The sequence below is a fragment of the Equus quagga genome, chromosome 6 (genome assembly GCF_021613505.1).
Source record: "Equus quagga isolate Etosha38 chromosome 6, UCLA_HA_Equagga_1.0, whole genome shotgun sequence".
Taxonomy (NCBI): domain Eukaryota; kingdom Metazoa; phylum Chordata; class Mammalia; order Perissodactyla; family Equidae; genus Equus; species Equus quagga.
Window position 1 is genome coordinate 120208033 of NC_060272.1, and position 13716 is coordinate 120221748.

Genomic DNA, 13716 nt, shown 5'->3' on the forward strand with positions numbered 1-13716 from the left:
AGTTCCACAAGAAGTAGAGGCTTCCCATTTTTCTGTCAAAAGCTCCCAGTACTTTGTATTTTCTTCCAACTCATTTTGGAATAAAGTGAAGCATATGGGGAATTTGCAGGAGATCAAGTCCATCAGCCAGGCCTCAATCCGTAATGATTTGTGGCCATGTACATATAAAGAGACCATAGTTGTCCGCTAACTGCATACATATGACATTCGGGAACATAAACTCACAGCCTTCGCCTTCAAAACCACATGCTACCCAGGGAGGTAAAACAGTGGTTCACAACATGTGGGTTGTGACCCTGAGTAGTCTGCCAAAATTTGGCAGGTGGGCAGCTAGAGATGAATTGTGTGCCTACTGCAATTTCCTTTCTTTGGGGCTCCCTTGAGTGTATGCGTGCACATACTCTCTGGGCCATAATATATACCTGACACGGAGCTGCAGCAACACTGATGAAGACCTGGAACAATCTACATACATATTCCTGTCTCATCATCTAGTGGGCACATTCTTCCATCTGTCTTTATTTTAAATACATTACAGAAGCATGTTTATATACTGCATGGGCCCATGCAACTTTTGTAATCTCCGTCAACCATGTGTGTGTCTTACAGCCCCTATGGGGAAACCTGACCGTTTGCAAATAGGTATATTCAGCCAGCGAGGTGGGCTCTGACCAACATCAGGGAAATAATTTAGGACCAGAGTATTTGTTCTGATTTGAGTTAACAGAACGGATGGGGGTGGGGTGGCAGGGAAGTTAACAGTAAGGACCTTAAATAGCTGTTTTCCTTGCCCTTACAGCAAAGCAAAAGTCGCAAATCTCTTCTAATAGATTAATGACATTTTTCTTTCTGTAAATCCAAACAACAGCAGTAACTTCATCTTAGCATTATTATCAAGCCCCTTTTAGGCAGTTTATACTCTAGTTGGTTCTGAATGGCCTTGAAATGTTCCTCTTTGCAAATGGTCAGGTTTTCACATATGCTATGACACAGGGTCAATTGTTTTAAATATAAATATGATATGTTGATTCTGCTGCTGGATTCAATTCAGTATTTGAGCTACACTTTGCCAGTGGAAATCTTTGGTTGGTTTACGGTTTCTTGGGTTATGTGATGGTGCATAACCTCACTTTTCTTCAGGTTCATGATGCTGTACTCATCTGGCAAAGGGGCCCATACCTATTTGCATCGTCTTCCTGGTGTTTTAATGCCTGGTCACCCACAAGAACATTTAGTGACAGCTCAAGCGCTTGAGCTGAAGGTCTCACGGAGAACTAAAAGCATAATCTTATGAAGATTACATATTTCTAAGGAAAAGCCTGAGCAGAATGAATTGAAGATGACTGGAGCTCTGAAGAAGCCACGGTTCTGTAACGCACTATAACAAAATGAGTGTCTCCTGCTCCTTTCCATGCACAGCTATCAGCATGTCTTGGGGCATTCCAGGACAGTCTAGGCGGCCAATTATGTTCAATAACCACCTGAACTCAGGCCTGAAGACTTGATCCCTTAAAATTGCTGCCCAAAGCTTTCCCACATCGCTAGTGGGATAACTGCCCTGACAAGGTCTCGCACACATCTCCCAACAGCTAATAATAGCATTCAGGACTATGTGATAGGAAATACATATTTTTTTTTCCAAAAGAAATATATTTGCAGAAATTCCACTCCATCTGCAATGAAAACAACCTGTTTCATTTTAATGTCTTGGAGTTCAAGTCTGGACCTTCTTTCTTCCAGAATGGGGTCTTCACCTCCCTTTGCCAAATCCAAAGGCCCAAGGAGGTCAGTCATCCACAAAAACAGGTTATATTTTCCTCCAAATCTCCACCTCCTGTAACAGAAAGAAATGCTAGAAGCTTTGAAATTACAAAATCCTTCACTGGCATATTCTTAGTTTACTAGTTTTCAAATATTATAAACAAAGCTTTTTTGTCACAGGACTTAAGAAGAAATGGAATTTGGAACTGCTTTCACATAATATCCTTACAACTGGGAGAGATTCTAAACAGTCTTTTCCAAGGATCAAAACTCAGGGCTCAAAGTCAAAGTCCTTGAGTTTCCTTTGCTTCTCCTTTCCAAGACGTAAGTTTTTCTCTGTCTCTTGCTCTCAGGTACAGAGACCGGTTCTGATGGAAGGGTCACAGACCTGTCAGCTACTTCTACAGTCAACCTAGTTGACTTACATATACACCCAGAGCAAGAAAGTTGATGCTGCAGCATGAATTTCCGAGTAATGGTGTAGGCACCCAAAATAAAAATTAAAAAAAAAGAATCAAAGAGAAATAAACACAAGGCTGGAGAACAAGGAGCTTAGGGTAACTCAAAGTGGAAGGGAGACAGGTTTGCTGGAGGATGGACACTTGCAGTGACAGTCTTCTCAGAAACTCTCTGCTATTGCCTTCAGAGGGAAGGAGGGGAGAACCCCCATTCTCCCAGATCCAGGAAGAGGTTGAGGCCTAGAAGAAAAGCAGATTGTGATGACCCCAAGGTGGGTACCGTCCAGTCTGGCACCCAGGCCCCAATCTGTTGTGTCCCCTGACTCCGTGTGTAGCTCGAAGCATGTAGAAGAGAGAAGAGCCCCCAGCAGAGGAAGGAGAGGTGATGATGATGCCAAGGCTGCTCGCTCTGGAGGAGGGGCATCTGACAGTGGTCAACAGAAGATGAAGCATTGTGGTGGCAGCAGCATGTGGATTCTCCCAGAAGGCCTAAAGGTCACCAACCAGGGCCAGTCACCCCTGGGAACACGAACATCTGTGGAGTTATGGAAGAAGATGCCTGCTTTGAGCCAAAGAAAGCGATTTACCAAGGCTGCAGAACCTGGATGCAGGTAACAGGGAGTAAGTTGTAATTTAGCTGCATTATTACTCTCTTGCTCTCTTGAAACCCCCAGGGTGCTAATCCCTGGGGAAGTACATGCTATCCATTTTCTATTTCCATTTGTTTCTTCTACTTCACCACAGCCCATCACATCCCTGTAGGCAGTGCAGAGCTTATTAAGTGACAAGAAGTGGTGTAGCACAGTGGTTAAAGAGCTTGATTCTAAAATCTGATGGCCCAGTTTCAAATCCAGACTCTCCCGCTTAATAACTGTGTGACTTGATCAAATGCCATCACCTCTTCACGTCTTGGCTTTCATATCTCTGTAATGAAAACACAGTTCTAATACCCACCTCAGATTTTTGAAGGAGAATAGGCTAATACACGTCAGAACTAGACCAGTGCCTGGTCCATGCTCAGAAAACAGTTATGTACAAGCTTTCACTTCTTAAAGTTGGAGACTCTTGAGCAAAAACGGCCTCATAAAAGATGATTTCATTCACACAATAGACTGACAATGTGCCAGGTGCTGGATAAGGGCCTGGAGATACAAAAAATAATATTACTCAGTTCATGACTTTGTCATCACCTCCTGTAGCAGCTCACCATCTCAAGTTCCTGATCATGGGCTCTTTATTCACTGTTATTTTTTGCAAGAAAGCATTTATCACAGTGTGTAAATTTAGACTTTGTGTGATTATTTTAACTTCTTTTTTTGAATTAATATTTGTCTCTTGCACCTGACTGTAGGCCTTCGAAGGGCAGGGACTAATATCTGTATACTGTTGTATCCCCATCATCCAACCCATAATGCCATATTAGATGCTCAATGAATGTTTGTGGAATGAATGAATGAATGAGCCAAGAGAAATAACCTATCACTTTCTAGAAGTTCTCATTAGAACTCAACAGACTAAAGGAGACACGTGGCAAATCTTAAATAAATATCATACCACCAGCAGTCAAGATACACTTTCTTATAGTAAACCACATGCTTCTCCGTGCTAAATAAATCATTTCTCCAAAAGAGAGCCTGGAATTCCTGGTACCTTATCCTAGGTTGTTTTCTCATCTGAAATAGGAAAATATGGCATCCTGATGGGGACGCAGGTAGCCTACCTTCTATTTTAAATATCCAAGAGAGGATACGTTGATACTATTGGGGGGATAGAGAGGAGAATTTAACTGAATAAATTGCTGTCTATTGATTTCCAAATATCTCTCTGCCAGTGTTGGTTCGAAAGGGAAAGCATCATCGTGGAAGCAAGCACTCCATTTGCGTTGGCTAGAGGCTGTGAATAAACAGTTTCCAAAAATAAATTTTCCTCTGTACTTGATTCTCTGTTAAAGTGATGTCCATTTCCCTTGTCCATCTCCTCTGTCACGTTTGAGAGACATACTGAGCAGGTTGGATCTAAACCAATCAAATCCAAGCTTTAGTACCAGCAAATGCTGAATTTCCAATCCTGCACTCAGAAACCCCTGAATAATTGAACTAAAAAAAGACACCAGCCTCCTGAATAATTGAAAGGCTTCTGCTGCACAAAATCAGCCTTCTCCAGCCCTGAAAAGTAGAATTGTTTTCACCTGCGGTGGGTGGGACTGTTTGCATAGTGGACCGCAGCAGGAAGCTTGTCAGGGCGCTGGTACGAGATGGTAAGGCGATTATGCTATCTGAAAGGTATGTGCCTGCGATTTCTTAATTATTGCTGCCTACTTGTTTGGTCCTGCAGGTAATCAGGGATGGTTACAGGTAAACGTGACCCAGATCAATGAAGGATGGAGGAAGTGGGGACAGACAAGCAGAGTGAGCCAGCAAAAGCAAGGTGTGTCTCCCACTGTCAGGCCAAACTGGAGACTGAATCACAAACTCCAGAGACTCAAGGGCGCCCTCCAGACTGGGGGTTCAGGACAAGGAGAACCCTCAGGTTATTCCTTTGGCTGACTTCAGCTTTTGTGAAACTGTAATTTTTGCAAAGAGAATCTTTCAGAAAGTGTTCTACTCATTCATTTATTTGTATATGCTTTACTGAACATTTGCCATTTATGCTTTATTGAGCTTAAAGTGTAATCTTATTCACAGACATACCTCGGTGATATCGCAAGTTTGGTTCCAGACCACCACAATAAAGTAAATATCGCAATACTGGTGGTTTCCCAGTCCATATAAAAGTTATGTTTACCCTATAATGCAGTCTATAAGTGTGCAATAGCATTATGTCTAAAAAACAATGTACATACCTTAATTTAAAAATACTTCATTGATTGGGGCCGGCCCGGTGGTGCAGCAGTTAGGTTTGCGTGTTCCACTTCGGTAGCCCAGGGTTTGCCAGTTTGGATCCTGGGCACACACCTACATACCACTTGTCAAGCCATGCTGTGGCAGGCGTCCCACATATAAAGTAGGGGAGGATGGGCACGGATGTTAGCTCAGGGCCAGTCTTCCTCAGGAAAAAAGAGTAGGATTTGTGGCAGATGTTAACTCAGCGTTAACCTTCCTCCAAAAAATTAAGTAAATAAAAATAGTTTATTGCTAAAAAATGCTAATCATCTGAGCCTTCAGGGAGTCATAATCTTTTCGATAGCGGAGGGTCTTGTGAAAAACGCAATATCTGTGAAGCGCAATAAAGCAAAGCACAATAAAACGAAGTATGCCTGTACATAAGCATCATCTTCAATAATAATAATGGCCACCACTTAATGAGCACCTTCTAGGAGCTAAGTGTGCTAAGTGAAGCTTATATAATTCACTGTCACAAGAGAAACTGAGGCTCGGAAAGGTTAATGAATGTGATTACACAGCCAGCAGATGGCAGAGCTGGTTTTGGGACCCAAGGCTTTCTGACACCAGAGTTCAAAGTTTTCTGCATCACAGTATACCAACTCCCTCTTGAAGCTGTTCCTGAGGATTGCTGGCAGATGATTAAAAGTTATGTAATTTGCTTGGAGGGAGGAGAGGAGAAAGGGAGGAAAGAAGGAAGGAAGGAAGGAGGGAGGGGGCGGGGAAGGGAGGGAGGTGGTGTGAACACCAACTAGAGGAGGCTAGGGAAGCGCTGAGCACACTGCTGTGCCATGTGTTAGGAATGATCTGTGTTTCTCTTTTCATATTTTGCTATTTGTGCTCAAGAAAGAGCCCTCACCTGGCACTGGAAAGAAGCTGGGTTTTTGTTTATTTAATAATTCTCAGTAAGACTCGATCTTAGCTGATGAGTGATTTAGCCCTGTCTCTGTGGGCAGGGTTTCCCTTGCCCTCTAAACAGAAACAGTTGCATAGTTCCGTGGTGTACAGTAATTCTGAGTTGCAGACCCAGGGTCAGATGGTTCTGGAAGGCCACGTCCCTGGGTTCATTTATCAAAATGCTCCAGAAGGCTTGGATGGAGGTGACATCCCTGTTCCATGACTCAGGAGCCATCTGGGCTTCACAGAATATCCAAGGGCCCCCAGACTGGAAACGGATGTGTGGGTGGTCCAGCTGGGCCTGAACAAAACGAGAAGGCCTGGGATCTGTCTCTGCCTATTCAGACTCAACTACATCTGTGAAGCTTGACACCTACCAGGTACTCTGATACTTTCCTGTGTTATTTCATTTCACCCTCACACCCACTCCAGGAGGCAGAAGTATTTTTCACATGTTACAAATTTTTTAAATGACCTCAGAGAGGTGACACATCCCATTCATGGTCAGGCACCTTTTACACAATAAAGCCAAAAACTTTGACCCTCGCATCCAGCAGTTTTTCCATTTCATCGACTGAGAAACCATTAAGCCATCCACAGACATTTAAATGTCAGGATCAGGATTAGGATTCTGAGCAACTTGTTCATCCCTCATCCCAGATCAGGTTGGAGGTGAGGAAAACACAAGGGGTCATGTGCTGTGAACAAAATTGACCGTGGAAATCACCAGTGAAAATCAGCTGAGTTAGAGAATAAAGCCATCTGTGCTTTAAGCAGAGTCTGGGGAGCAGGCACACCCCTAACAAGGGAACATGTGGAGGGTCCTGGTCAGCCCACCTCTCTCCCTCCTTTGGCTCCTTCTGGCCTTGAGAGGGGCCTTGCTTGTATGCCTTAAACACTCAAGTGTGCATGGCTGAGCTCCGTGCACATCCTACCCAAACAGGCACCAGGAAGAGCCCACCAGGTCCTGGCAGTGGGCTGAGGCTAGGGCCGCCAGAAAACATACAGGATGCCCAGCTCAATTTGAATTTCAGATAAATAATGAATAATCTTTCAGCATTAAGTATGTTGTAAATATTTCATGCGACGTATTTATACTAAAAATGTACTTACTGCTTATCTGAAATTCAAATTTAACTGGGCATCCTGTATTTTTATTTGCTAAATCTGGCACCGCTAGCTGGATCCCTCTGGTGAGGGAGTTCCAGGGGCCTGGGTATGCAGAGTATAGCAAAAAAAAATGTATGGGGACCAGGTAGGGGGAAGAAAGGCCCTGGGTAAGCAGAGCCTCCTGGTCCCCCAGACCCCTACCTCCCAGAGAGGGGCCCTCTAAAGCCCGGGGCCCAGGGTAGGGACCCGTCTTTCCCAGATCTAAGACCAGTACTGATCACAGCGGGCTTGGAAGGGGGCACATGAGAGTAACAGAGCCCGAACTTTGGAAAAAAGGGACCTTGGTGCGACCATGGGCCTTGGGCAAAGTCACTCAATCTCTCTGAGCCTCCGTTATCTGAACGGTTGTAAAATGGAGACTTAGAGGGAGTCATATTTGTTAGAAACTTAGCCCCCGCTCAACACGTGGTAGGTCTCAATACTTGTAACTTTTATTATCACCTTAAAAGAAAGAGATCTATGCCAGGAAAAGGCTTTGCGTTTTTCTGCCTTCTGTTCTTCGTTGTTAAGTTGATTCACCTCAGCTGAGCTGGGAAAAGGTTTCGATGTGTTTCCATTGTCCACACCTGGGTTAGGAAAGGTCGTTCTGTTCAACGGCAGCTGCCAGTGAAGCTTAGGGAGAGAGACTGGGGCTAAGTATTCCAGAACAGGTGAGGACTTGATCCCTTCATGCCGAGCAACTGATGGAAGGGATCTTCTCTCCCCTCCCCTTCTCTCCCCAACTGTTCCTCACACCTGTCCCTGCGGCCTGATGGGTGGGTGAGGCACCGTCCTTTCCAAGCAGGTAGGGAAGGAGAAGGGGGAGGGGGAGGGAGCAGAGCAGCCACCTTCCCTGGCCTGGGGTGCTATGAGGTACTTATTCACTTAATTCACATACTTGTCCTTCCATCTTGGGTGGGGCCTGCCTTGGAGAAGTTAATCCCCACCATGGCAACTCAGGGCTGCAGGGGTGCACACCCAAGGGGCCCAAGCAAGCACACCCCAAGGCGAAGTGCTGAGTGTTGGCGGAAAGAGGTAAGCGAACTTGGAACCTCATGAAAGTGGACCCCTCTCAATTTCACAGTCTCATTCGGAACCACTACCCTGTGGAATCTGACTCGAAAGTCAAGAGTGAGAAGTCGGGGGGATGGGGGCAAACTGGCTCAAGGCCAAGCTGAGCAGCTTCCTTTTTAACTCGGGGGATTTAATGGGAGTAGACTTTTTTTAACCCTAAGAAGGGCATTCAGCTTCCTCTCTTTCACAGATTACAGCAGAGCTCAAAATGACTAAGGACTGAAATGATCACGGAGTTGGTAGAGGGCTTGGACTGTCCCTAGGGCCAGGGTGCTTCTGCATTGAGGGACAAGCAGACGGGAGGGGGATCCCAGGAAGAGGGGTTCTGAAGAGGGGGTTACCTGCAGTGCAGGTGGAAATCCGTTGGTTGATGTGACAATAGCACTTCCACAAGCCCCCTCCGCACCTCAGAGGTCTCTGCCCCAAGTGCAGAGTCTCTGCCCCTGAAAGGCTACTGCATTGATGGCCTCTCTGCCATGCACAGAAAGGGCAAGGCATAGATTCATGAGTCTCAGCTTCTTCAGAAATGGAGCTCTCTTTTCCCTCTCTCCTCCTCCCTTCAGATCCACCCTCCTCCTAGAAGAAGGGATTCTTGCTTCGGCTTTATGTTACACTAATAAAGAAATGATATGAAATGATAAAATGTAGGTACCTGAGCCAAGAAAAACCATGTGTCTTCAGAATCCACCACCACCTGCAGAGACACGCAACCATTTGCTTAACTGGTGGTAGTAACACAGAGGTTTTCTTGCCCCTATTCATGTTAGAATTTATGAGAAATGACTCCCTTAGACAAATACACAGCTTTTCAGCTTGAATGAGTTCTGATGTCAAATAATTGAGCACCCACTACACCCAATAAAATAAGTACTATACAAATTACCAGTTCAATTCATAAAATGTTTATTGAGGCTCCACTAGGGAAGTGGGTAGTATAATAATTAAGAACATGGGCTCTCAACTCATCGCCTGTGTCTGCATCCCGACACCACCACTACTAGCTGTGTGACCTTGAGGAAGTTATTTTAATCCCTTCGAGCCTAGCTCCTTCATAATATGAATTATGAGAGTACTACTTCACTGCGTTGTTGTGAGGATTCATTGAGATAATATATGTCAAGTATCCATCATAGTGCCTGGCACAGAGTCATTGTTCAATTCGGGGAATACAAAGGTGGTCACATGGTCTCTGTCCTTAAGAAGCTTACTACCTCCAGTAAGAATGAAAGCAGAAAACTGCTATCTATCCTGGGAGAGGGGTATACCATCATGCTCGGGGTTTGGTCCGAGTCCGATGGTGTAAGATCCAGTCCAAGTCTGTGGGTTGGAGAAACAGGAACACCGATGTCTGAAGGCAGGAGGAAGTGGATGTCCCAGCTCAAGCAGAGAGCCAGTTCACCCTTGCTCCACCTTTTTGTACTATTCAGGCAGATTGGATGATGCCCACCCACGTCGGTAAGGGCAATCTTCTTTACTCACTCTACTCAATTCAAGCGAAACACTATCACAGACAACCAGAAATCATGCTTTACCAGCTATCTGGGCATCCTTTAACCCAGTCAAGCTGACACATAAAATTAACCATCACAGGGGGCCAAGAGCCACAAAACCCAGCATAGAGGTGGCAGGGAAGTTGGAGGAGATTGGAGGGGCCAAGCCAAGCATTGAAAGCTTATATCCCGAACTTAACAGGCTGAAGGAACAGGAAGAGCAGATATAAACATAGCAGTATAGCTTCTAAAAAACTTCACTGAACAGTTGTAAAATGGAGACTTAGAGGGAGTCATATTTGTTAGAAACTTAGCCCCCGCTCATTTATTTATTGCTGTCTTGTCTCATTTCCACCAATATCTGGTCACCTCTAAATCAAATCTGGTTGCCACTACTCCTAAAGTTTGCCCCTTCATTCTCCTGTGAAGTCTGCTCTAAATTCTAATAACCCACCAGCCTTGTTCACCAAACACAGCTTCCACCCTGAGCATCCTATCCACCATCCCCCATTCTATGCACTAAAGCACCCGGACCCAGGCGGTTCTGGCCTGATGACCCGCCAGCTATCAGCTAAGCTGCAGATTTGCCATTCTTTGTCCTTCCTCCCCACAACCCCCAATACAAGCTTGGCTAAAACATTTCTTTGCCACAGTCTTCCCATCCTTTAGAAGCATGCATTCTGGCCATTTAGACAAAAGGAGACTTGTAAGCTACAAAGGCCTACACAGTCCTGAGAAATAGGGCTGAAGAAACACTTACTACTTAGAAATACATAGCAAAGGAGGAAGCGCACCTGATTGACTCCGTTGGTGGGTTAGTGCGTTGGTTTGATCACATCCAAGGTTGAATGCTTCTTATCAATCGATTGGAAGCGAGGAAATCGAGAGCTTGCACTCCTGCAAGATGAATCTGCTGCATATGCTCAGAATTATTCTCCCAGTGAACAACTAACTGTAGCTGGACCAGAGGGAGAAGCCTGCTGTCCACAGTAGGGCCGGCACCTCTAAGGCCCTAAGGCTGGGGGGGGGGGGGGGGGGGGGGGGGGCCGGGGCACGTGGAGCAGGGTTTCCCTCCCCTCACAAGATCTGACTCTGGGATGCAACACCTGACAAGGGAAAGAACATCCTCCTAAATGGATACAATGAAAACATCCTGATGCTAATTAAAAACAGAGAACTTAGCTAAAGTAGAAGGAAACATTTCTCAATGAATGGCTTTGTCAGTTGCCAAAACCTTACTTCTTGCTGCCTTCATTTAGTTAATTAGTCTTTCATTGTTGATCTGCTGCTGTCAACTAGGCAATATATGCAAACCACATCTCCAACTGCAGCCTGTTCTTCAGCCTTTGAAAGATTGAAAGGAGGGGGTTATGACAAATCTACAAGCCAATTGCAAAATGAAAAGTTTCATTTCCGTGCATAAGGTGCCAAGACCTTTCCTCAATAACCCAGCAGTGTTTTATCTCTCAGCTGGTGGAATGTCAAATTAACAGAAGCTTCCGTGGTTTCTTACAGACCTCCTTGGTTGCAGACCAAAGGACTCTGCTTGCACCACCCCCCTCCCCCATATTGGGAGTGTTTTCACTTCTCCTTTTATTGCTAAGCTTGCACTTACATTCTTTTTCTTTCTCTTTGCACAATCTTTTTAAAAACTATAAATTAGCACCTTCCTTCCCTCATGGTTGGCATCTGCTGCATTTCAAGTGAGAACGCATTAAAATCCTCTTTTCATAAGACTTTCATAATCAGAAAAGCACATAAGCAGAGTGCTGACATACTGATTCCTTCCTTCTTTTTCTCTGATTATATTTACGAAATATCTGATACATACAATGAGATACTATTTATAAAATTTTATAGCATCCTAAATAGAATATAATTCTATTTGTGGATATACATACATACGTGAGTAGTAAAAATATTTAAACATGCTTCGAAATGATAAACATCCCTCTCAGTAACTGAGGAGACCTCCGACCTAGGATAATTTTAAAAGCTGGGTTGTAAACATGCTTACACACACACGCATACCCACCCCCACACACACACTCTCACATGTATACACACATTCTCTCTCAATTTTGTTATATAGATGAACAAAGCACTCTGGGGTTTTATTACTAGAAGACAAATTTTTTCCTTTAAAAGAAAAGGAAGGCAGAGCAAATGAGAGCTTGTTGATGGTGGAGTGGTTAATGCCCTCACTTTTCAGGGGTTTTGACCGCCTTCCAGCAGCTCCCTCCTGGGTTCATTTTGAGGCAGGCTCAGGCTTGGCTCGAGGCCAGCATGACAATCAAAGCCTAGGAAGTCTCTTCTTTCTGAGATTATTTCTCAGGTTTCTTTGTTTTATCCGTGGACAGGAGGAGGGACCGCGAGGAAAAGGGAGTGGGAAGGAGGTGACCAAGCCGAGATTTCTAAACTCAAGCAGGATGTCCTGCTGCTGTCCCAGCCTGTGAAACCGTGCTCTCATTGGCCGGGCGGCCCGTGCAGGAGAGTTTCAGTTAATCCAGGGAGTCTGGGCAGCTTTGCACTGATTCCTTTGAAAGGTTCCAAATCCGAGGGGCACCCCTGACTCTGGCAGTCCAGCCAAGGTAGTTTCAAAGAACAATGAGCTCAGGAAAGAAAAAATAAACTATCAGGTTAAAACATGTGCCTTTAAACAGCTAGGAGCCAGACACCGAAATGAGTCTTTGTAAGCTTCCAAGGAGACAATTAAAGGAAGTAAAGAATCAGATGATCATTTTCAGCATTGGAAACAGCAGACTGGAGGGAGCGGTATCAGAAAGGGAGCCCTGAAGCCAGCAGTGAGGGATAAAGGAGACCAGATGGCCGTCACCCCCAGGCCAGCCAGACGACCTGTCCAGCCCTACACACTGCCCTCCTGTGAGCTGCAGGCGTGCAGCCCTCAGATCCTGCCAGATTTACACCCTGCCTTTAGCAGCAACTCGGAGAGGGGGCACCAGTGCTGAACATCTTTGAAATTCTGCTTGGGTTCCAAATGAAAAATCGTTCTGCCTTCAAAGCCAAATGGAAGTTTGGTAGAAGCGTGTGCTTTCCCCTTAGGTTCAAAAAAGAAATTAATCTCCCCGCCATCTCTCTGTGCATTCATATTTTCCTTCTTCAAGTGAAAAGGAGAAATTATGATGGGAGGCATCCTATAAAAACAGAAGGTATTACAGAATGTATTGCTTCTTTATAGAAGCAAGTCTTTCCATATTTTCTTTAAAACAGAGAAATGCAATTTGCTTTAAAGTCCATCAAACACTGGATAAGTTTACCTCTTTCATAAAAAAAATCCATGTTTTTGATAAGGGGTCATCATGATTATTTACTCCCATTCCATTTTAAAACCTTCATTTGTGTTAATGTTTGCAAGGCAAATGTCTGAAATGACGTCCATGGACCTTGGCAGGAGCTAACACTGGGTGCAAGATTACAGAGATTACACATTCTAAGTCATTTATCCCTATAGAGATTTTTTTTTTTTGCCATGAGAATATTTTAATTTTATAATAGAAAAAAATAATTTACTAAACTCCAATCATGTATTAGGCCCCAGTAACACAAAAAATGGATACAAAAAGATCTCATGGTCTATATTTCCTGCCCTCGAGGAGCTCACATCTAATGGGGGAAATAAGGAAAGTAGAGAGAGGTAAACCAATAACTGTATTGAATACAAAGTGAGAGGCACTGTCAATGAGTTAGGTTATCAAGTTCTAGGGGTACATGTGAAGGAGACATTATTTCTGTAGGACTGTAACTGTATCAAGGAAAATTGCACCTAGACGATACGGGTGAAATAGAAAGGTGAGAGAGTCCCAGAGAGAGGTAACAAGGGCCAAGAGGGGTCCTTGATATTTTCTGGAAGCAATAAGGACTCCCGTGTGGCTGGAAGATGGAGGCTGGGAGAGCCAAGGAAAGACTGAAGATGGGCTGGGAATGTGGGCTTGGAGCTGCAAAGCAGCTCATCAAAGGCTTTGATTACTGTGCTAAGGAAAGTGG

The 13716-nt window shown here is 44.5% G+C and overlaps 1 long non-coding RNA gene across 1 annotated transcript; it reads right to left on the bottom strand.

Annotated features, from left to right (window-relative positions):
• Positions 1 to 1670: 1670 nt before the first annotated feature.
• Positions 1671 to 10698, bottom strand: LOC124241178 (uncharacterized). Its single transcript, XR_006889138.1, has 3 exons — positions 10506 to 10698; positions 3174 to 3361; positions 1671 to 1834 (listed from the first exon to the last, which is right to left on the bottom strand). It is a non-coding gene; the product is annotated as an uncharacterized LOC124241178 (long non-coding RNA).
• Positions 10699 to 13716: the final 3018 nt, after the last annotated feature.